Here is a 21,543-nt window from a genome sequence, read left to right as displayed (position 1 = left end):
CTGGAAGTTACTTAAATGCTCTATAATTAAGTGCTGATTATAATGAATATGATTGAATATCAGGTATACTTACAAATATTAGTTTTTTGGGCTATATGATGAAAATAAGTATATAAAATCATTTAGTAAAAAACAGCACATAAAGAGCACTGTGAAAAATCCACATTAACATGTATGAATTAATATTGGTAATGGTTGGAATACAAAATGATGGAATTAGCTGATACTTCAGGTTTGCATTTTTCTTTTCTAAGATTTATTTTAGAGTGGGGGAGGGGCAGAGGGAGAGGGAGAAAGAGTATCTCAAGCAGACTCCTTGCTTGATCTCATGACCCTGAGATCATGACCTGAGCTGAAATCAAGAGTCCGATGCTCAGCTGACTGAGTCACCCAGGCGCCCCGGGTTTGCATTTTTTCTTGTAATATTTTCAGTGTCCAGTGGTTTAACTCCCACTAAGCCTAATAGGAGAAATAACACTGATATTACAAGATTTTAAGAAGTACCTTGCAAACTGACCATGCAATTAAGTTTCCATAGAGATCAAGATACTCCTACAAGTAGGCGCTGCTTTGAAGGATTTGCTTTGAGGGAAAAGTCACCACTTACGTGTAAGTTCTCTTTTACTAAGCCACTATGACATCACTAGCTCCTGAAATTGTCACCTTTCATATTGATACTTTGAGTTTGGATGTTGAAGGTCCCTTAAAATGTAATCATGTTACTTGGTAAGTTGTCAACACACAAATATCCTTTTTATATCTGTAGAATCTGTGTGGATATCACCTCTCTCATTCTTAATAATGGTAATTTATGTCTTCTCACTACCTCCCCATCTGTCTAGTTAGAGCTTTATCAATTTTATTAATCTTCTCAACCAGATTTTGGTTTCATTGAGTTTCTCTATTGATTTTTCTGTTTCCTATTTGTTTTCTGTTTTGATATTTATATTTATCTTCCTTCTACTTTGGGTTTGATTTGTTCTCCTTTTTCTAGTATCTTAAGGCAGAAATTCAAGTTATAGATTGAGACCTTCTCCTTTTTCTAATGTAGGCACTTACTGCTATGAGTTTCACACAAAAAACTGCTTATTGCACCTCACAAATTCTTATGTGTTGCTTTCATCTTAATTCATTTCAAAATATCTTTTTTATTCCTTCTCTGATCCATGGGTTATTTGGAAGGGTGCTATTTGGTTTCCAAATGTTTAGGGATTTTATGTTACTAATTTATAATTGAATTCCGCTGTGGAATATTGCTATTTATTTCTATTTGTCCCTCTGTTGTTTGTTCCCATTTTCTCTTTATCCTCTATCATTTGGATTGTTATTTTTTCATTTTGTATCTTTTTGGCTTATTACCTATAACTCTTTTGTTAGTTTGTTTATAGGTTTATTGCATGCATCTTAAATTTATCACAGTCTACCTTCAAGTATTATTATGCCATTTCATGTACAGTATAAGAATATGAAATAAATACTTCCATTTCTTCTCTTGAAATTTATGTGACCGTCATTATTTATTTTATTTATATACATGCTTTAAAAAGCTTCACCATACTGCTATTATTTTTTAAACAATTATCTTTTTTAAAAAAGATTTTATTTATTTATTTGAGAGAGAGACAGAATGAGAGAGAGAGAGAGAGAGAGAGCTTGAGCAGAGAGGCAGAGGGAGAAGCTGACTCCCTGCTGAGTGGGGAGCCTGATGCAGGGCTCAATCCCAGGACCATGGGATCATGACCTGAGCTGAAAGCAGATGCTTAACTGACTGAGCCACCCAGGCATCCCAGTCAATTATCTTTTAAAGAGATTTAAATAATAAAAAACATATATTTACCTGTGTAGTTGCCACTTCTGATGTTCTTCACTTTTGGGGATTGATCCATATTTATATCTGCTATTATTTTTTATTTTGCCTGAAGAACTTTATTTCTTTTAGAACAGTTCTTTTAGATTTTGAATATCTGAAAATGTCTTTATGTCTCCTTTGTTTTTGAAGATATGTATTTCTAGGATATAGAATTCTAGAATGACAGCTATCCTCATGCAGTACTTTAAAGATGTAACTCCATTGTCATCTTGCTTGCATTGTTTATAAAAAGAAATCTGCTGTCCTTCATATCTTTGTTCCTCTGTACACGTGTCTTTTTATCTCTGTCTACTTTTAGTATTTTCTCCTTATCATTGGTTTTGAGCAATTTATTATGTTCTTTGGCGTAGTTTTCTTCATGACTTTAATGCTGGGGTTCTTTAAACTCCTTAGATCCATGGATTTAAGGTTTTCATCAAATTTGGACTATTTTTATACATTATTCTTCATCTCCCTGCTTCTCTCTCCTATTGTTCAGAAACTGCAATTACAAATCTATGAGGCCCACACATGTATAAAACCATCCCAGAGCTTGCTGACGCTCCTTTCATTTTTCCTGACTCTTTTTTTTTCAGTGTATTTCATTTTGAGTAGTTTCTATTGCTATGTTTTCAACTCATAGTCTTTTCTAGGGCATTGTCTTAGCCTGTTAATTCCATCCGGGATATTTTCAACTCGGACATTGTAGTTTTAATCACTAGAAGTGTGATTTTGGTCTTTCCGCTGGCTTCCATGTCTCTACTTAATTTCGTGAACATGTGGAATGCAGTTATAATAGCTGTTTTTTAAAAATTGAAGTACTTTCAGGTGTATGACATAGTGATTCAACCAGTTTATACATTTTGCTGTGCTCACCACAGTGTAGCTACGGTCACATACAACACTTTTATAATACCAATGACTATATTCCCCATGCCATACCTTTTATCCCCATGATTTATTCATTCCATAACTGGAATAGTTATAATAGCTGTTTTAATGTCATTGTCTGCTAATTCTAACATCTCTATCATTTCTGTGTCAGTTTTGATTGATTTTTCTTCCAATTATGGGGAAGAAATGCCTGGTAATCTTTGATTGGTTGGTCAATCTTTGATTGGTTGGGTGTTAAATATTTTTGTATTGCTATAAATATTCTTGAGCTTTACTCTGGGATGCAGTTAAATTACTTGGAAATAATTTGATCCTTTCAGGTCTTGATCTGATTTTTCTAAGTGGTTTTAGAAGAGTGCTAGTGACAGGGCTAATTAATCCTTTCCTCTGAGGTAAGACCTTTATGAATATTCTATCCAATGTCCCATGTATTATGACTTTCTATATCTGGCTGTTAGGAAGGGGGGCTTTATTCCTGACCGTGTGTGAATACTGGGCACTGTTCCCTTTAATCCTTTTGAGTCATCCTTTCCTTACATAAATGCGTTAATTAAGGCTCTGCTGAATAGTTGAGAAGGATTCTCTGCAGGTCTCTTTGTATCTCTCTCATCTTCAGTACTCTGTCCTGAGACTTCTAGATTTCTTGATCTAGAATCTCAGTTGTGTTTCCTCAGTGCAGCAAGTCTTTAAACTTCTGTCTGAGATCCCCTTCCCTGAAAGGGAAAATTCTCTCAAAGAAGTAACCTGGATCAGTTGTTATAAGGCTCACGTCATTTTTATGTGTCTCTCAGGGATCCTTGTCTTTCATTGCCTGATGTTCAATGTTTTGTAAATCATTATTTCATGTAATTTGTCTTGTTATTTTCTATTTTTGTTGTTTAGCCTGGAGGGTAAATCTAGTCCTTGTTACTCCATCTTGACTGGAAACAAAAGTCCCTCCAATGGGTTTTAGCATTTATCTTTGCTAATTTGATCATTTGTAGTACTTGCTGACTTGTAGGTTTTAGTACCCTCTGCTTGTACTCAGTGTTATTATACTGAAGCTCATTGGTTTGTGTTTCTAAACTTTCCACCAATTTGTTATGAGTGTTTCTGTCTTAGCTCAGGTTGCTATAACAAAACATCATAATTGAGACACCTAGGTGGCTCAGTCAGTTAAGCATCTGCCTTCAGCTCAGGTCATGATCCCAGGGTCCTGGGATGGAATCCTGCATTGGGCTCCTTGCTCAGCAGGGAGCCTGCTTCTCCCTCTGACTGCTGTTCCTTCTGCTTGTGCTCTCTCTCTCTGATAAATAAATAAATAAATAAATAAATAAATAATCAATCTTAAAAAAAAAAAACCCCACCATAATCTGGGTGGTTTATCAACAACAGAAATTTATTTCTCACGTTCTGGAGGCTGGAAGTCTAAGATCATGGTGCCAGCAAGGTCCAATTTGGGTGATGGCCCTTTTCTGGGTTTCAGATGGCTGACTTCCTGTTGTATCCTCACATGGTGGAAATAGGGTGAGTTAGCTCTCTGGCCTCATTTTATAAGGGCACTAATCCTGTTCATGAAGGTTCAACCTTCATGACCTAATTACCTCCAAAGGCCCCATCTCCAAATACCATCACATTGTGGATTAGATTTTAACATGAATTTTTGGGGGACACAAACATTTCATCCATAACAGTTTCCTTTTTTTCTTCATTTAACCCTATTGCTTTTTCCGTCCTCAGGCTTAATGTGCAATGACCTTTAGGTCCCATGTTATAAGTTTCTAAACTTGTGGAGAGCTAAGCATGATAGGAGAATGGTGACTTCCTTTACAGGAGTTACGTGGCTCCGTGTAGCTATTGCTGGCAAGGTGGCCCTAAGATTATAAGGCGGGGGATAGAGTGTGGGAGATATCAGCAGGTGCTCACGAATGACAGGTCTGAAACTTTCACATGGTAAATTCTGCCACAGAGAACCCAGAAAAGGATTTTTCTTATTTCATCAGTGTGAACAATGGAAGATGTAGGAGGGAGATGCACTGAGGCAGATCCATCTTTGAAAGTTGTGCCCTTTGATCAGGGCTACTAAGTCCCAGGACAATATTTGTAGAATGTAGGTATGAAGGTAGAAACTTCTCAGAGGTTCTCAGAATGATGACACTATATAGGCCTCATTGGCACATATCTGTACAGAACAGTTTCCAAACAATATGAGAAGCCCTATAAAGCTGGGCTGCAGTATGAAGCCAAACAGCTGGAATTAGAAAACCAGAAATGTCTTTTTGCAAACAATGAGAAATAAAGGAGACAAAACTGCAGCTTAGAGAAATGATGTATTTGTGTCCAACAGTGAACATGCCTTGCCCTGAGCCTACAATAATAGTGCTTCAAGCTGAAAACTACCCCATGCCACCATTTATGATTTATTTATTTGGTCATGAGCAGTTAGCATGAATGGTTGAGCAGGTATGCCTACACAATGCCAAAATCCACCTCAAATTGATCAACTTAAACAAAAAAAGTTAAACTAGTTATTCAAATTAATCTATTAGTCACTCAGGCCAAGAGGTTGATCTGATTCTCTTTGTATACTCAGATTTTCACCTTTGAGGGTATAAGTAGTGGTCAGTAGTAGTATGTCTCTTGCAGGAGATTGTACCTCAATGATGATTATCTTTCTATCACTCAGAGGAACCCTCAAAGTTCCTTAAAACTTTGGTAATTCATCATATGTTTAGATTGAACTTCTATGTAGGGGCAGAAAGAAAGAGAAGTGAGTTCCAGGGTCTCCCAGTACTACCAGGACATAAATATAAAGATATAAAAACACATAAATAGAAAATTAAAAATAGTTTGCTGTATTTTAGGTCTTCATGAGCTAATCATCTCAGTGTTTTTCATAATTTAAATAGATCTGCTGGATCATGACCACTAGATAATTCAAACCAGATGACATCTGCTGGATCTTGACAATGGGACCTGACTATCCTCACTTGTAGGGTGTCGGAGCAAGATGAGAAGTCACAGGATCCTTTGGGGAAACCTCACATTGAATTTTCCCCATGGTACAGCCCTTGATACGAAATGGTCAACTACTCCACTGCAGGAAAAAACAATGTGGTATTATTGACTTGGGCCTTTCGCTAGGTTTTGCATTCTAATTTCTCTGTGTAGACATAGCTTTTGGAGAAGCCAAACATCTAGCCAATGCTAACTTTGTATACTCAGTTGTATACTTTGTATACTTTGTATACTGGAAACTGTTCTGTACAGATATGTGCCAATGAGGCCTATATGAGGGGGATATGATGTGAGCAGACACAAAGACTAAGTAAGGCACAAAGACTAAGTAAGGCACATTTAACTAAAAAAATTAGTTAAATCTGCAATTGGAGGTTATTATGTCAATGTTTTTTAACCCTGGCTGCACATTAGAATCATCTGGGGGAACTCTTAAGAACTGCTGATGTTCAGGATTCTATGCTGAAGATTATGAATAATTTGTCTTCAGTGTGCTTCTTCCTCTTTAGTGTTCCTAAAGCCCTTTGAGTGATTTGAAAGTGCTACCAGAAGTGAGAACCTCTGATGTAGACAAATTTCCACATAGTAACTGCTATAGAGCAGTGGTCAAGAGCATAAACTCTGGAATTAGCTCCACCTGGACTTAATTCCTAGCTCTGATATTTCATAGCTGTGTGACCCTGAGCTAGCTTGATCTCACTGTGCCTCAGTTTCCTGATCTGTAAAATGGGATAATTATAATAATATCTATCTCCTAGGGTAACTATAAAGATTAAATGAGTTAATGTGTGCAAAGAACATAGTAAGCACTATATAAACATTAGCTGTCTGTTGTCCTTTGTTGGTATTTCCCTACCAAATGTCTGAGCTGAAATTAATTTCAATGGCCTAATATTATTCTAACAAGGTGTATTAGTTCCCTGTAGCTGCTATAACAAATTACCACAAAGTGGGTAGCTTAAAATAACATAAATTTTTTTTCTCTCACCATTCTGGAGGCCAGAAGTCTGAAATCATGGTGTCAGCAGGGCTTTGCTCCCTCAGGAAGCTCGCATTCCTTCTCTCTTCTGTCTTCTGGTGGCTGTCAGCATTCCTTGGCTTATGGTCACATCTCTGTTCTCTGTCTTCACATTGTCTTTTGTCTGTGTGTCTTTCTTCTCTTTTTCTATCCCTTTCTTGTATGAGGATACATGTGATTGCATTTAGGGTACACCAAGACTATCCAGGATAATCACCTCAAGATCCTTAATTTAATCACATCTTTTGCCATATAACACAATCTTCACTCTTTTGTTATAAAGTAATATTCAAAGTTCTGGGGATTAGGGCATGGACACATCTTTTCTAGGGGGCCACCATTCAACCCATGACACAAGGTCCATAAAAAAATGTAAGCTTGGATGGGATGCATCACTGACTCATTCCATGTTTAGTCACCTTTGCATTTGGCCTGCACATCCCACTCTCTCATATATCCAAAACCATTATTTACAATAATAGGTATCATCTTTGTATATACAGACAAGTGACTATTCATTGTCAGTGTTTGTTATTTCTTGGAAAGGACTCAGGGAAGTGAGCCAGGGCTCAGAGGACTAGTTGGCCCAATGCCTTTGGCATGTAGAGAGGCTCCAACAAGGAAAGAACCTCTTGGTGGGTTCTTCTCCAAAGGGAATAATTGGGGGAAACTCTATTTTATGATTAAATGCAACCCAAAACCCTCACCAATTCTGGCTTTATATTTGGAAAAGTTTGATGCTTATTTCAGAGAGAACAGTGTGATTGTGCTTTAATCAGGACTCTTTCAGTTCCAAGTGACAGAAAGGTCTATTCAAATAGGCTGAAGTAAAACCTGAATTTATTAATGCTCATGATTGAAAAATTCCAGCTTCAGGTCCAGATTGATGCAGTGGTTCCAAAGATACCATCAGGACTCGGTTTCTCTCTCCAGCTCTTGGCTCTGCCTTTACTGGTTCTGTTCTCAGAAAGGCTGTCCTTTAGTGGTGGCAAGATAACTGTAGCATCTAAGAGCTTATATTCTCTCCGATCTAGGACACATGACGAAGAACAGTTCTCAAAAAAATGTAAGCAAAACTTTATTAGGATTTGTTGGGTCATGTGCCCATCTCTGAAACAACCAGTGTGATAAGGCTATCCCTATTTTGATTGGCTGAGGGGCCTGGAGAGATTGAACCCTATCACGGGCTAAAATGGGGAGGTGATCCAAGGTAGTTACTCTAAGAAGGAAGAATGAATGTTAGGTGGCAAATGCAACAGATGCAATAGATCTTTGGGCTAAAATGTCTGAAAACCAAACCTGGGTTCTTTTAAGGGGCATGTGGGACTTTTTTTTCCCCCAGTTGTATATGATGATCACAATTTCTCTTTCCAATTGGAAATGAGTGAGTTATTTTGAAAAAGAGGACCTTCATTTGAATCCCATCTCGTGTGGCCCTAGGAAAATTACCCTATCTGTGAGCTTCAGATTCTTCCCTGGCTCAGCAATAGCAATCTCTCTCTCTCTCTCTGGATATCAGGATAGATGCCTACTTATCAGGACCTTCCGTCACCTGGGTGCATAAACAGAATAGGGCTACTTGAACACAATCTGATTGGTACCAAAGAACCATCTGCCCCTACAACTCTTTTCTTTGGGCCCTAAAACATGTCTGAAATTCTTACCATTCAAATGTTTTGTTTTGTTTTAAAGCAATATGTTTCCAGAGAGCCAGGTAAAAAATGCAAATAGATCCAAAGGAGAGACAACATGAAATCCTGCATCATTGACTGCTCCTTGTCTGCCATCGTGGAGGGGATGGGCCAAAGTCATCTTGGGAGATGTTTTTCATTGCCACATGCAAGACCAACAAGACTTTGAGAAAAATGTCCTTTCACATTCATTTGAGCATTCTTTTCTCACTACTTCTCGTATCACTCAGGCAGGGCCTTCATGTTCCCTGGAGATACCCAATGACAGGGAATCTCCACATTGAAAAACTCTGTCTAGGGTCCTCCTTTCCCTGAGTATGTCCAGTTGCAAAATGGCATCTCTCCTTCATAATCACAATTCTCATTTTCACAGTGAAGTTGATCTTAGGTAGGGTGAGTGCCACCTGATTATTATTTGATTAAAGCATTCCTGTGAAGCGTGAATGAGTGACAGGCTCAACTTTCTTTCAGGGGGGTAGGGTTTAATTTTCAATCTTCTATTTTGTTGTAAGAGATTTTTTTTTGAGAAGGGTAACTTGTGTCACTTTCCTAGTCTTCTAAGATCAGTTGCAAATGTACTCACAACAGGTGCTAACTCTGCTTCTGAAAGGTTGTTGGCCATGGGGGTTAGCCATCACTTAGAAGATAACAGGAAGTAGAGCATCCTGAGGGATTGGGACAAAAGAATGGTAGGTTTCATTAAGAGAATTGGAAAACTGTTAAGATTGGGAAATTTCCAGGAAAAAGAAACCTTTTGGGGTATGACCAAGCATGTCTATGTCATGCATGTTTGGGATCTTGAGAACCTGAGAGAAAGAGGGAATCAGGAGGAGAGGGCCCCATAAGGGGGATATGATGTGAGCAGACACAAAGACTAAGTAAGGCACAAAGACTAGTTTCACTGTTGGTCTTTTGCTGGCCCTCATATTTATAGAGAGAAACTGATATATTCCTTTGGTTGGGGAAAGAAAGAGTCATTAAGTTCTAATATGTACCAGTTATATTCAATTATACCATTTAATTGTTTCAACTACCTTCTGAGGTTGGCATCATTATTATCCTCCATTTATCAATGGAAAACTGAGGTGCGGAGGAGTTAAGTTGCCAAGGTCATTGTGGTAGTTTAAAAATATGTCCACGAATTATTTTGACACAATTTCCTTGGAAATATGGTACCCAATTACCCTCTCCTTGGATGGGGGCCAGAATTTGTGACTTGCTTCTGACAAATACAATGTGACAAAGTGATAGTATGTGACTTTTGAGACTAGGTCACAAAAAAAGGGAGCTTCTGTTGGCACTATATCTTGGATTGCTTCTTCTGGGGGAAGCCTACCACAATGGCATGAGGATAACCAAGCTCCCCTTTGTTGAAGTGAATGTGGAGAAGGCCCATGTGCGGAGAAGATGAGGCCACCTGCCCACACCTAGCACCCACTCTCCAGCCATATGAATGAGCCATCTTGGAAGCAGATCCTCCAGCCCCAGTCAAGCCTTTTATGATTGCAGTCCTGGTCAATACCTTAACTGCAATCTCATGAGGGACCTTGAGTCAGAACTGCCTAGCCAAGTCACTCTTGAATTCCTTGACATATACAAACTGTAAGTGAAAACCCCTGTTTGTTGATGTTTTTAACTATTAAGTTTTAGGGTGATTTATTGTGCAGCAATAACAAAAAACTAAGACAGTCAGGTATTTTGGAAGTAGTACATTCACCATCCATTTTCACTTTGCCACAGTTACCCATATAGAAACCAAACAGAAAGATGATGGATAAAACTTAGAATAATCTATTACTTATTTACTGAGTACTTTTTATATTTCTTGAGTATTTATTTATTACTTTTTTCCTGAAGAATTATGCCAGGTTCTGGGTTACCTTTCACATAGCTGAGCATCTCTTGGGCTTAGCTCTTAGAACTGCTCTGTGGGTGAGTTGGTGGTTGGTGGCATCAAAATCTTCCAGAGAGCTTTCATAAATCTCTGAAAGAGTTTATAGTAGGTAAGGTAGTTTTAATACTCAGCCATATCTGCCACTGGCCTATAGAATTTAAGGCCTATCTCTAAAGCTAGATAAAGAGAATCTCTCTATAGACGTCCACAGTTAAAAACTGATTCTCCAAGTCAGCCACCAATGCTCATGACAGATATACATTTGGACATCATGTATTTGTTAAATAAACTTTTTATTTTAAGATGATTGTAGATGCACATGTAATTGTTAGAAATAATACATAGATATCATGTGTAACCTTTACCCAGTTACCTCCAAAGGTAACATTTTGCAATATTATACTGCAGTATCACAACCAGGATATTAGAATGTTCGTTATAGTAAAGAGACAGAATATTTCCATTACCAGTGGGATTCCTAATGTTGCCACACTCACTTTCCTCCTGTTCCCACCCCCACCTAAATCACTGGCAACCATTAATCTGTTCTTCATTTCTATACTTTTGTGATTTCAACAATGTTATATAAATGGCAGAATATAGCATGTAACCTTTTGAAATTGGCTTTTTCTTTTTCAATCAGCATAACTATCTGGACATTCATTGAGGTTGTTGTATGTATTGTTAATTCTTTCCTTTTTATTGCTGAGTAGTATTCAATGGTATGGATGTACTTGTTTCTTTAATAATCCACAAATTGAAGGACATCTGAGTTTCCAGTCTTTGTTATGAATAAAGTTGTTATAAACATTTGAATACAAAATGTTGGAAAACATAAGTTTTTATTTTTCTGTGATAAATGCCCAGAAGTGCAATTTCTGGGTAATATGGCAGTTTCATGTTTAGGTTTTGAAGAAACTGCTGAGCTGTTTTCCAGAGTGGCTATACATTCCCACCAGCAGTGTATGAATGATCCAATTTTTTCATATCCTTGCCAGTATTTCATGTTGTCAGTTTTTATTTTAGCCACTCTGATAGGTTTGCAATAATATCTCATGGTGGTTTTAATTTGCATTTCCTAAAGGATAACGATGTTGAACATCTTTTCATGTCCATATTTGCTATCTTTATATACCTGTAGGTAAAATGTCTCTTCATGTTTTTTGCCCACTTTCTAATTGAATTTGTTTTGTTTTTAATGTTGAGTTTTGAGAGTTCTTCATATGTTCTAAATTCTAGTCTTCTGTAAGATATGTGGTTTACAAATATTTTTTCCCCTAACATGTAGCTTTTCTTTTCATCCTTTTAACAGGGTCTTATGAAGAGCAAAAGTTTTAAAATTTTGGTGCTTTGGTGTCAAGCCTAAGACCTCTTTGCTTAGCCATAGATTCTGAGAATTTTTGGGTTGAAAGGCTATCTTTTGTCCTTTTAATTGCTTTTGCACCTTTATAAAAAAATAAGTTGGGCCTATTTGTGTAGGTGTATTTCTGTGTTCTCTGTTCCCTTGATTTATGTGTGTATCTCTCCACCAATACCACACAGGTTTGATCACTGCAGTTATACAATTGGTCTTAAAATCTGGTAAGCAAATTCCTCCCACTTTATTCTTCTTTTTCAGAATAGTTTTAGTTATCAAAACTCCTTTGCCTTTCAACATAAATTTTAGAATTATGTTGTCTATATTTATAAAATAATCTTGCTAGAATTTATAGGAATTTCACGATCAATTTGGAGAAAATTTACATCTTTACTATGTTGAGTCCTTCAATCCATGAACATAGTATGTCTCCATTTATTTATTTATTTATTTTAAAAGAATTTATTTATTTATTTGAGAGAGAGAATGAGACAGAGAGCGAGAGCATGAGAGGGGGGAGGATCAGAGGGAGAAGCAGACTCCCTGCTGAGCAGGGAGTCCGACGCGGGACTCGATCCCGGGACTCCAGGATCATGACCTGAGCCGAAGGCAGTCGCTTAACCAACTGAGCCACCCCGGTGCCCCTGTCTCCATTTATTTAGATCTTTGATTTCTGTCATTAATGCTTTGTAGTGTTCACCATACAAGTCCCGTGCATATTCGTTTAGATTTGCACCTCAGTATTTTATTTTTGAACTATTGTAAATGTTACTTTGTATTTTTAATTTCAGTGTCCATATGTTCATTAATAACATATAGAAATGTAATTGAATATAGTGTATCCTGCAAACTTGCTGAATTCACTTATTAGGAGGTTGGGGTTTTTTTGTATATTCTTTGGGATTTTCTATAGAGACAGTCATGTCATTTGCAAACAGGGACAGTTTTGTTTCTTCCCTTCTGATGTGTTTTTTTTTTTTTTTTTTATTGCCTTATTGTACTGACTAGAATTTTTAGCACTTTGTTAAGTAAGAGTGGTGCGAATAGATAGACATCCTTGTCTTGTTAATGATCTTAGACCATTCATTATAATGTTTCCTGTGGATGTGCTTTATTAAGTTCAGGAAGATTTACTCTATTCCTATTTTCTGAGTTTTTATCATTATTGGGTGTTGAACTTCATTAAACAGTTTTTTTACAATGACTGATATGATCACAATATTTCTCTTTTTGTTCTGATAATATAGTTGATTTCATTGATTGATTTTTGAATTTTGAACCAGTCTTGCATCCCTGGAATAAACCCCACTTACTCATTCTGCATAATTATTTATATATATTCCTGAATTCTGTTTGTTAACAATTGGTTAAATATTTTTGTGTTCATATTTGTGGGGGTTAGTGGTCTGCAGTTTTTTTTTTTTTTTCTTTGTACTATCTTTGTTTGGCTTTTGTATCAGGGTGATTGTAGCTTTATAAAATGAAGCAGTTATGTAGAATTGGTGTTAATTCTTTAAATGTTTGTAGAATTCTCCAGTGAAATCATTTGGACCTGGGATTTTTTTGAGGAGGCAGTTTCAAATTATGAATTAAATTTCCTTAATAGTTACAGGGCTATTCAAGTGATCTATTTCATTAGGGTGAGCTATGATGCTGTGTTTTTCAAGGATTTCATCTAAATTGTCGAATTTATGCATGTAGAGTTGTTCATAGTATTTCTTTATTATTCTTTTAATGTTTTCAGGTTCTGTAATGATAATCCCTGTTTCATTCCTGATTGTATCTTCTCTCTTTTTCTTTATTAGTCTTTTTAAAGGTATATAAATTTCACTGATCTTTTCAAAGCATAGCTCTTTGTCTTATTTGTTTTAGTTATTGTTTTAATGTTTTGAATTTCATTGATTTCTGCTTTTATCTTTATCTTTATTACTGCCTTTCTTCTGCTTCCTTTGGCAGTATTTGGTGTTATGCTTTTCTTTTTTCCTAGATTCTTAAGGTGGGAGTTTTGAGACCTTTCCTATTTTCTATTGTATGCATTTAGTGCTACAAACTTCCCTCCCAGCACTGATTTAGCTATGTTCCATATATTTTGATATGTTGTAATTTTCATTTTCAATGAGTTCCTTATAGTTTTTGATTTCCTTTGAGGCTTCCTCTTTGAACTATAAATTATTTGGAAGTCTGCAGTTAAGTTCCCAAGTTTTGGAGATTTTCTTATTATCTTTCTGTTTGATAGAGTTGGTGAGAAGTGGTCAGATTCTGGAAATATTTTGAGGGTAGAGCTGACAGGATTTGTTAATAGATTTAATGCAGGGTATGAGAGAGAGAGACAGAAAGAGATGGAGAAAAAGAGACAGGGTGGCTCTCTCAGTTAAGCATCTGCCTTTGGCTCAGGTCATGATCCCAGGATCCTGGGATCCAGCCCCACGTCAGGCTCCCTGCTCAGCAGGGGGCCTGTTTCTCCCTCTCCCTCTGCTCCCTTGCTCCTGCTCTCTTGCTCCCTATCTGAAATAAATAAATAAAATCTTTAAAAAAAGAGAGAGAGATAAAGAAACAGAGAGGGAGAGAGAGAGAGAAGAGTCAACAGTGGTTCAATCTGGGCAATTGGAAGAATGAACTTGCCATCTACTGAGAAGGGACAGACTTAGGGAAGTGTAGATTTTGGGAAAAGTGGGGAATCAGGGGTTTGTGTTTGGATACATTAAGTTTGAGATATCCTTTAAACTAGATGTCTAGTGGGACATTGACTATATGAGTCTGAGTTCAAGGACATAAATTTGGGAGTTGTCATTCTGTATATGATATTCAAAGATATGCGACTAAAATGTGGTCCCATCTACAGTGGTTTTAAATAAAGAGAAGAGTCCTGAGCCCTGAAGCACTCTAATATTTAGAGGTCAAGGAGATAGTGAGAAACCAGTAAAGGAAAATGAGGAGACATCAGTAAAGTAGAAGAAGAACCAACAGAAAGCAGTGTGCTAGAAGCTGAGTGAAGAAAGTGTTTCCAGAAGGACGGAGTGATTAAATTGTCAAACAAGAAGGGAACTGAAAATTGACTCTTAGATATGGAAATGTGGATATTTCTGGTGGTCTTGCCAGGATCAGTTTCAATGGCAGGGGAGGGAGGAAAGAAGAGGAGGAGAAGACAAAGAGATGGCAAGTATAGACAACTCTTTGGAGGAGTTTTGCTGTAAAGGAAAGCAAAACAATGGGGTGGTGGGTGAAGGGGTACATGGGTTGAGGGAGTCATTACTACACATAACAAGTAAATGTATACATGGGAACCTTGTATTTATATATATAGAGTTTGAATTTATTTTGACTGATAATGAAGTCTAAAATTTCATATAGTGAAAAGTCTTCAATAGGCTTGATAATCTTAGCAAGAGGATTTATATTTGAAGAAGACTTAGTTAAATATGAGTTGGTCTATGGAAGATGTGTAATTTTAAAGGTTGTTTCTTTGGTTTAATTTGGATTTGCAATTTCAGTTAACCCTTTCCAATAAGAGTCCCCCAAATGAATATTTACTTAGCAGTGATAGAAAACTTTATATTTACAGAGTACTTATCAGTCTCTGTATCAGAACAAACACAAAAGAATGAAAAGGTCATTAGCAGTGTAGGAAGGAATTAAAGCAAAGTGGTCCCAAACCAGGGAAACTGAGTCTCAGGGCATATGTGGGATCTGAAGGTGAGACTCACCAGCAACCCTCCACAGCACTAATTGTCAGCCTCTTGGGCTACTTGACTCTCTTTTCCTTTTCCTGCAAAGAAATCCAGCGAGGCTACATTTCCCAGCCTCCCTTGCAGTTAGCATGGGGGGTGTTGCGGAGGGTGCGCAGGCAGAAGAGTGAGGGTGGAAGTCATCTATTCCACTTGCAGCCTGTTGCCTGGCCCTTGGGAAAACCTGTCCACACTCCTCCATGCTCTCTCTCTGTCTGTTTGCCAACCAGAGGAGGAGGATGCCCTGGAGGAGTCTGGGTCTTGAATGATTGTGGAGCAGAGCACCAGCCCTGAACAGCATTGCACGGGGGCACCAGCAAGAAACGAACTTTTATTATGTGGAAACTCTGATACTTTAGGGTTGTTTATTATAGCTGTGAGCCTGTTCTGGTTATTACATACTCCTTTGGATGAGATGCAGTGAGTTTTGGCTTTGCATTTAGACTTAAAAAGTCCAGAAGTTAAGGGTGGGGCAGTTACATGATTTGATCTGGAAGCATGGCTACATGCAAGGACCAATTTGGGGGGCATTTTTGGCACTGACAGGGCCACACTGGGATGTAAACAACTATTTTAAAAGTAGCCTTTCTGTAGCCTTCCAGGACCCTTTCCCCTTAAGAACGTAAGCCACCTTCAGGCCCTCAAGGCTTTATGGGGTGTGAATGGGAAGACAAATTTTTCAGCAACTATCCTGCAGTTGGGCACTTTTCCTTGCAGAATCCTATTTAATTTTTACAAGAATCCAACGAGGTAGTAAAGATTAACCTCAGTTTACAGATGTCTACAATCAACTACAGTCGTTCTTTTCCATACCCAGTTTGTTACAGATTTGGGTAGAGGAACTCCTTTCCACTTGGCACCCATGTAATTTCAACAACCCCACCCCCCCCCTTTTTATGTATTTATTTATTTTAAAAGATTTTATTTATGAGAGAGAGAGAGAGTGGGGGTGGGGGGAAGGAGCAGAGGGAGAGGGACAAGCAGACTCCATGCTGAGTGTGGAGCCAGACCCAAGGCTCAAGCCCAGGACCCTAAGATCATGACCTGAACCGAAACCAAGAGTGAGCCACCCAGGCACCCCTCCCTGTCCCGCCTTTAATCTTCAATTGTTTCCTTACTTTCCAACACCATGAACTGTCTCACCTTGTACTTTTCCTGCCTCTGATCTGGAATGAGCTATTTCTCCATGGTGGCCTGCTTCCTTTAGAGAATAGTATTTACAAATGGAGACCCAGTGCTTATTGCTGCTGGTGGGTCATCACTCCTAGGTCTTTGGGTGGGTCAGTATTAAAAGTCATGAATTCATGTTGATATTTCCAATCCAAATTTAACATTACATTTTGTTGGTTTTATATTTGTATCCTTTTAGCAGAAAATCTTAGTTCTTTTTTTTAAAGATTTATTTATTTATTTTAGAGAGAAAGAGTGTGAGTGGGGGGAGGGGCAGAGGGAGAGACTCTCAAAGCAGACTCTGCACTAAGCTCAGAGCCCCACTTGGGGCTGATCTCACAACACTGAGATCATGACCTAGGCCAAATCAATAGTTAGAGTCTCGTGCTTAACTGACTGAGCCATCCAGGTGCCCCCAACTTCTTTTTTTGAGGGTGAGAGAGAGAGAAGGCTTCCAGGGTCTTTTAAAGAATGGAGTATAACATTATTTGCAAATATTGATATACCTGGGAAATCCTGGAAAATATACTGAAAAACTATGATAAATAGGAATTAAGGATGTGATTGGGAACAAAATTAATATATTAATATTAGAAAAATCAAAGGCCTTCTTCTATATGTAAAACAACCAGTAAATAGAGGTAAATGGAAAACCGGTGAAGGTTGCACAGTTTTTTGGATCTACTAAAAACCATTTAATTGTATACTTTAGTATGGTGAATTTTATGGTATGTGAATTATATCTCAAAATTTAAGCTAATTAAGAGAAAATTCAGGCTGTGGTGCACTCTGTGGTTAAATTGTAGGGCGTCTTCCACTTGCTAGCTGTATGACCCTGTCACCTAGCCTCACGCACTGTGTCTGACTCTTCATCTGCCCATCTCATAGGGCTGTGAGGATTAAGTGAGCCAATATATGCAAAGTGTTTAGAACGGGACAAATAATAAGAGCTCAGTAAACGTATTGTTTTTGGTAACAATATGTTTATAAGGCTGTTGTCGACATTACCCTTCTGTTGGGGTACAGGTGGTTCCTTTGCACTCGTTCAGGTCTTTTTTTGTGTCCCTCAGGACGTTTTTAAGCTTTTTTTTTTTTTAGATTTTTATTTATTTGAGAGAGAGTGAGCACAAGTGGAGGGAGGAGCAGAGGCTGAGGCATGGGGAGAAGCAGGCTCCCCGCTGAACAAGGAGCCCAATGCAGGGGTTCCATCCCAAGACCCTGAGATCATGACCTGAGCCGAAGGCAGGTACTTAACCGATTGAGCCACCCAGGCGCCCTATCTCTGAAGTCTTGATTGTTGTGGCCACTGAAGTCACTGCTTGGTTAGATCAAGGATCAGTTAACCATGGGACAGAGCCTTACGTAAACACCTCGAACCAATGTCTCCTGGTCTTTGCCAAGGGCCTCTGTGTGCCTGTTAGAGACTCCTTCAGTAATCACCCACGTAGTTTACAGCTCTGCTTTTAGCATCGTTAGCTACTTGGGCAAACCTCAAGGTCAATCAGAGGTGAGAGTTTAAGACATTTTCAGGTCTGTTTTGAACATATGCATGGTCCTATGCATGTCATGGCAGTCTAGATTCCCGGAAATATACCTGAGATTTTCAAAACCCCTTAGGGGCATCGCATTCCTCCGTCTTTCCTTTAAAGCTTTTTGGTGGGTTTGTTATTTGCCCCACCTATTATCTTTTGCCTCAGGCCACTGTACTGGTAAAACATTCAACAACCTCCCCCTTCCCCAGAAACATTTAGCACTGGGTACTTTTTTTTTTCCTCTTATGATTCTCTTTTTGTTTTTTTTTAATTTAATTTTATTATGTTATGTTAATCACCATACAGTACATCATTAGTTTTTGATGTGGTGATCCACGATTCATTGTTTTCGTATAACACCCAGTGCTCCATGCAGTACATGCCCTCCTTAATACCCGTCACTGGGCTAACCCATCCCCCCACCCCCCTCCCCTCTAAAACCCTCAGTTTGTTTCTCAGAGTCCATAGTCTCTCATGGTTTATCTCTCCCTCCGATTTCCCCCCCTTCATTTTTCCCTTCCTTCTCCTAATGTCCTCCATGCTATTCCTTATGTTCCACAAATAAGTGAAACCATATGATAATTGACTTTCTCTGCTTGACTTATTTTACTTAGCATAATCTCCTCCAGTCCCATCCATGTTGATGTCAAAGTTGGGTATTCATCCTTTCTGATGGCTGAGTAATATTCCATTGTATATATGGACCACATCTTCTTTATCCATTCATCTGTTGAAAGGCATCTCGGCTCTTTCCACAGTTTGGCTATTGCGGACATTGCCGCTATGAACATTGGGGTGCACGTGGCCCTTCTTTTCACTCCATCTGTGTCTTTGGGGTAAATACCCAGTAATGCAATTGCTGGGTCATACGGTAGCTCTATTTTTAATTTTTTGAGGCACCTCCACCCTGTTTTCCAAAGTGGCTGTACCAACTTGCATTCCCACCAACAGTGTAAGAGGGTTCCCCTTTCTCCACAACCTCTCCAACATTTGTTGTTTCTTACCCTGCCAATTTTTGCCATTCTAACTGGTGTAAGGTGGTATCTCAATGTGGTTTTGATTTGAATTTCCCTGATGGCTAATGGATGATGAACATTTTTTCATGTGTCTGTTAGCCATTTGTATGTCTTCTTCAGAGAAGTGTCTTGATTTCAAGTCAAGAAATGGGCAGAAGACATGAACACTGGGTGTGTTTGAGTGAGGTGGAAAAGACTAGCCTTTTGAGCAGAGTCTTCTAGGGAACCACCAGGCAGGTTAAACGATGATTTCTCTTTGGGATTGAGGCTTTGAAAGAGTTCCAGCCCCATTTTCCTCCCTCCAATCCTGGGAATGTGGGCTGTTACTTTTCAGGTTCTGCCAAGCTGGAAAGTGGGAAATGGGACTAGGGTAAATGAAAATGCCACAATGTTTGTTGCCCTTCCCGAGAGCCAGACATTCTCTTGCTTAAATGCTCCCCACGTCGCTGTAAGCCTTTGGCTGACACTGAGTTTTGAAAAAGTTGATTCTGATTTTTTTTTTTTTTTTTTTTGCTTTTATGGAGGGGTGAACTCTTGGAGGTCCTCCTACTATTTCACTCCCTTAATTAATTTTTATACTTAAGAGTATTTCTAAAATTTGGGAGGGGGTGTTTCGTAAATTGGTTTTAAAGTTCACATGAAGAAATAAGTAATTAAGAATAAATTGAAAATCCTCAAAATTGGTAATGATATAAGAATAGCCTCCCCACCCCCATGCCTGGCTGGCTCAGTCAGTAGAACATGCAACTCTTGATCTTGGGGTTGTGAGTTTGAGCCCCAGGTTGGGAGTAGAGTTTACTTAAAAAAAAAGAGCTCCACCTAATTTTTTTTAAAAGATTTTATTTATTTATATATTTGACATAGAGAGAGAGAGAGAGAGTGCAGGAGCAGAGGGAGGGGGAGAAGCAGACTCCCTGCTGAGCAGGGAGCCCGATGCCGGGCTCCATCCCAGGACCCTGGGATCATGACCTGAGCCTAAGGTGCCCCTGCCCCACCTAGTATTAAGACATATATTAAAAGTACAATTATTAAGACAGTGTAGTACTGACAATAAATAGATCAATGGGACAGAATCAAGAGTCTAGAAAAAGAACCAATTTTTATGATAAATTAGTATGTAATACCAATGAGAGTGCATGTCAGTGAAAGAAAAGAATTTAGTAAGTTTACTAGCATTAGGAAAAACATTAAGTTGGAGTCTTACCTAACTTCTTACAACAAAAGAAATTCCAGATGTATCAAAGGTTTAAACATAAAATGTAAAATCATTAAAGAATGGGGAAATAGCTCTGAGAGGTTACAAGACTTTGGAAGCAACCCAAATATCCATCAGAGTAAAATAGATAAACATATGTGGTATATTCATACCTAATGGTAATAACAATGAAAACATATGAACTGTAGCTTATATGCAACAACATGCTTGAATCTGAGAAATATGATGAGTTAAAGAAATAAGACATTAATGGATACTCTAAGAATCATAGAATATGACTCCATTCATATGGAATTAAAAATGAACAAAATAAACTATATTTTTAGGCATAAATCCAAATGTGGTAAAATTGTAAAGAAGCAAAAGGAAGTGACTTTTACAAAAATCAGGATGGTGGTTAGCTCTGGGATGATAGTGGTATGGTGAATAGAGAGGGAGGCTTCTGGGGGTGAAGGGAATGTTCTAGTTCTTGACTTGTTTAGTGACTATATGGGTGTTTATTTAATAGTTATGCATTAAACTATTCACGTAGGTTTATGAACTCACCTGTATGATTGTAATAGTGCACCATAAAAGAAGAAAAATTATAAAGAAAATGTAGTTGATTTCTAGTATTTAGCATTATGTCTTGGGCAAATCTTATTTTGAGGCTGTTTATATATTTTTAATCCTATTTTCCTAGCTTCCTCTAGATTCCATGCTTCCTAACAGTTAGAGGAATATCTTTCTTTTCTCGAGAGATTCTGCGGTCCACTTCCTAGGAAATGCCACAATATCGGTAATTAAATCATATCAGAGCGACAATTAGTAAGCTGTACGGTGGAATGGCTGCTATCAAAATGTCATCCCACCACTGCAGGGGCAAGCGAGGCTCTCCCTTTCTCCAGTGTCATCTGGGTTGTAGATTGATAAAAAGCTGAGCTCCAATCGTGGGCTCATAGGATTGAATTTATTAACTACTGGATGGAGATGAAATTTACCTTTCAAGGCTGGTTTGAGAATAAAATAAGGTAATAAATGGTGACTACTATGGCCTTTAATGAAGCAAGACAAATAATAGCATAAAGGATTGCTCTATGGAGGAGTAATGTTCTTTTTTGCATAAGTTCAAGGGAAATGATTTTTTAAATGGGTTTTTTTTTTTTTAAGATTTCATTTATTTATTTGACAGAAAGAGACACAGT

The 21,543-nt window shown here is 38.1% G+C and overlaps 1 protein-coding gene across 1 annotated transcript in view; it reads left to right on the top strand.

Annotated features, from left to right (window-relative positions):
- The window catches only part of SRD5A2 (steroid 5 alpha-reductase 2), a 42,224-nt gene that overhangs the window by 8,710 nt on the left and 11,971 nt on the right, over positions 1-21,543 (top strand). The gene's annotated exons all lie outside the window — the stretch shown is intronic.

This window comes from Halichoerus grypus, chromosome 10 (genome assembly GCF_964656455.1).
Source record: "Halichoerus grypus chromosome 10, mHalGry1.hap1.1, whole genome shotgun sequence".
NCBI classification, from domain to species: domain Eukaryota; kingdom Metazoa; phylum Chordata; class Mammalia; order Carnivora; family Phocidae; genus Halichoerus; species Halichoerus grypus.
Note: the sequence above shows the minus strand (reverse complement) of the source record. Positions and strands in the feature narration are given on the sequence as shown.